General features: G+C 37.9%; 1 non-coding gene across 1 annotated transcript; it reads left to right on the top strand.

Annotated features, from left to right (window-relative positions):
• The first annotated feature begins 3,084 nt into the window (after positions 1-3,084).
• On the top strand, positions 3,085-3,187 carry LOC118521175 (U6 spliceosomal RNA). The gene has a single exon (XR_004910027.2). It is a non-coding gene; the product is annotated as a U6 spliceosomal RNA (small nuclear RNA).
• Positions 3,188-3,728: the final 541 nt, after the last annotated feature.

Raw genomic sequence — 3,728 nt, 5'->3', positions numbered from 1 at the left:
TGTTTGATTTATATTGCTATTTAAGTTTACATAAGTATATTTAGTTTCCTTCCCTAATATATTATATACCAATTAAAGCCCCAGAAGTGTTCAAAATGCCTAAACTAATGCACCTACATTCTCCAGACATAACCAAGCACTGGTCCTACTTTTTAGTCCTGAGTATATGTTTTTGTTGCCCTTTTATCACCTAGCATATTTTTATGTACAGTAATCTAACCCCACTAATAATTTGTTCTCATATATTGAGTCTAAATATGAGAGGTTAAATGATAAGATATGAGGTTGAGAGGGCCAGGAAAGGTGTAACCAGAGATGAACATACCCTACTTCTGGGGCATTAGGTTATGATTTCTAAGTTGATAAGACCTATCAGAACTTCAAAAAAAAAAAAAAAAGAATTTAACAAAGCACTCCTTTTTGTAATGTAAAGAATGATTGCCAAAATAAAAATGTACTGATACTAGGCAGTATTCTAAATATGTATGAGTCATAATATTTCCCAATCAGCTATTAATAGTTACTAGTGTCTTTGTACAGAATGCTTTTCAATATGCCAAAGGACAAAGGTAGAATCAAGCATAAAATAAATTAGCATAGTATTTTACATTTTAAGAATAGTGAACACTAGGTCTGTCTATGCAAAGTGATTTGATGGATTAAGAAAAATATTTAGAAAATTCAGAAGGCAAAGCACTCTAGCCAAACAGAAGACTGAGGGAAAACTTTCAGAGCTTGAATGAAATAGGGAATTCTTTTTTTTTTTTTTTAAGATTTTATTTATTTCTTTGACAGAGAGAGACACAGCGAGAGAGGGAACACAAGCAGGGGGAGTGGGAGAGGGAGAAGCCAGCTTCCCGCTGAGCAGGGAGCCCGATGTGGGGCTCGATCCCAGGACCCTGGGATCATGACCTGAGCTGAAGGCAGACACTTAACGACTGAGCCACCCCGGTGCCCCGGTAATTCTTTTTTTTTTTAAGATTTTATTTATTTATTTGACAGAGAGAGATATAGCAAGAGAGGGAACACAAGCAGGGGGAGTGGGAGAGGGAGAAGCAGGCTTCCCGCTGAGCAGGGAGCCCGATGCGGGGCTCAATCCCAGGACCCCGGGATCACGACCTGAGCTGAAGGCAAACGCCCAATGACTGAGCCACCCAGGCACCCCTGAAATAGGTAATTCTTTAAGAGGAAAGATCAGCTTATACAAATGAGTACTGAGTGATGAAATGAAATAAAAACATGCTATGGAAAGATAAAAATAATTGGCACCCAGGAGATACCCCACAGGGACTTCCTGTACCAACCACAGCATAATCTGTGGTTTGGTTTTTTTTTTCAAATGAAGGAGGAGTAAAGGTTACATGTTGTGGCTTTCTGATAAGCATAAAATTACTCCAATGCTCATTTTTCTAATTCCAGAATTCTTGGCTAAGAATGCTCAAGTTCTTATTTGGGAACACAAAATGGAATATGAAGGGAAATAAGATAAAGTAGAAAGGTATGCCTTTCAGGGAGCAGTGCGTTTGCTCATACTCACCTGTAACAAGCCCTGAGGACCCCTCAGCAGCACACCCTGTCTGGGGTATAGGAATATGAAGCCACTTCAGGACGCAGAAGCCGAGAATGTGAAATTCACCTTACTCTTGTCCACTGTCTCAATGTGTGTGTGTCAAGTGTATTCTTCCCTTCTTTACGAATTTGTCTCCTTTTGTGTAGACTGAGATAATACCCACTTACTTTCCTTCAAAAGTCTCAGGGATGACTCATGAAAAAGGCTCTTCAATTTTGCCAGTGCGCTCAGATATTGTGAATAATAAATAATTTCCTTTAACCCTGCAGAAACTTTCATTTGCATTTACTACTTAGAATCTCAATCATCTTTTCCTATTTATTAACAGCTGTGAAACTTTCAAGAATTATAACTGTAGGTTCTCACCATTTCCTGGCCTCCCTATAGCTATAGATGTTCTAGCCACATGATCTTTAAGAGTCAACTTAGTTTAGTGAAATGAAAGCAGCTCCAGATATGGCATCAAATGATCCATGTTCAAATTTCAGCTCTGCCTTTTGACCTTGAGTAAACCAAGCACCTCCCTGAGCCTCAGCACCTTTCTCTATAAAAGGGAAAATAATACCTGCCTGCACTTACCCACAGGATTGCAGTGAGACTCAAGTTGAGAAGTATGCAAAACTGCTGAATAAATCTCATCTCTATAATAGGACTGCTCACACAATTTTTTCTCTTAGCCCCATCATTCTATCAAATAATAATAACATGCAGTTAAGGTTTTCATTTATTTCTTTCCAGTCTTTTTCTATGGTATGTGTATATGCATCTGTGTATATGTGTAGATTTACTTTTTTAGATGTAGGCAGTATTTTATTATGAAGTAATTATGTAATATCATACTTGTATGATACATACATACTTGTATATTATGACATATGTATGTATATATCCCTAAGTTAATAAAATGTCTTCCAAAACATGGTTAATAACAGCTTGATATAATGTCTAGGATATATAATATGTATAATATGCATGTATGTATATGCATGTATTTTCATGTTATTAAAAATTATTTCCAAACATGGCTAATAATGGATGCACTAAAATTATGATCGGGGCCCCTGGGTGGCTCAGTCCATTAAGCATCAGACTCTTTTTTTTTTAAGACGTTATTTCTTTATTTGTCAGAGAGAGAGAGCAGAAGCAGGGGGAGCAGCAGGCAGAGAGAGCAGGAGAAGCAGGCTCCCTGATGAGCAAGGAGCCCAATGCCAGACTTGATCCCAGGGCCCTGGGATCATGACATGAGCCAAAGGCAGACACTTAACCGACTGAGCCACCCAGCATCCCACGCATCAGACTCTTGATTTCATCTCAGGTCATGATCTCAGGGTCGTGAGATCAAGCCCCAAGTGGGGCTCTGTGCTCAACAGATAGTCTGCTTGAGATTCTCTCTCTCCCACTCCCCCTGCCCCTCCCCCACAACGTGGACTCTCTTTCTCTTTCTCTCTCTCTCAAATAAATAAATAAAATCTTAAAAAAAAATAAAGTCTCTTTTAAAAAAAATATGGTGGGTAGGGCTCACTTTGGCAGCACATATACTAAAATTGGAACAATACAGAGATTAGCATGGCCCCTGCGTAAGGATGACACACAAATTCATGAAGGTTCCATATTTTTGCCCAGGTAGAAAGAAATAGAAACATAAATACCATGTGATTTCACTCATATGTGGAATTTAATAAACAAAGCAAAAGAGCAAAGGGGAAAAAAAATAAGAAAGGAGAGAGGCAAACCAAGAAACATTCTTAACTATAGAGAATAAACTGATGGTTACCAGAGGGGAGGTGGCTGGGAGGGAATGGGTGAAATAGGTGATGGGGATTAAGGAGGGCACTTATGATGAGCACTGGGTGATGTGTAGAGGTTTTGAATCACTAAATTACACACCTGAAATTAATTCTACATTAACTGGAATTTAAATAAAAACTTAAAAAAATGTATGGTGGATAATAATTCTGCCATATGATTGAACCATAATTTGTTAAATCATTCTCCACCTTTAACTCATTAAAAATACTCATTTTCAGGTTGTTTTGTTTTTGTCTTGTTTTGCTCTTTTGTTGTTGTTGATGTTACTGGGTTTATTTGCTATCATTTATTTGCTATCATAACCAAGACTATAGTAAACACCTCTGTACAAAAATCTTTTTATGAATCC

This window comes from Halichoerus grypus, chromosome 5, assembly GCF_964656455.1.
Source record: "Halichoerus grypus chromosome 5, mHalGry1.hap1.1, whole genome shotgun sequence".
NCBI classification, from domain to species: Eukaryota; Metazoa; Chordata; class Mammalia; order Carnivora; family Phocidae; genus Halichoerus; species Halichoerus grypus.
Note: the sequence above shows the minus strand (reverse complement) of the source record. Positions and strands in the feature narration are given on the sequence as shown.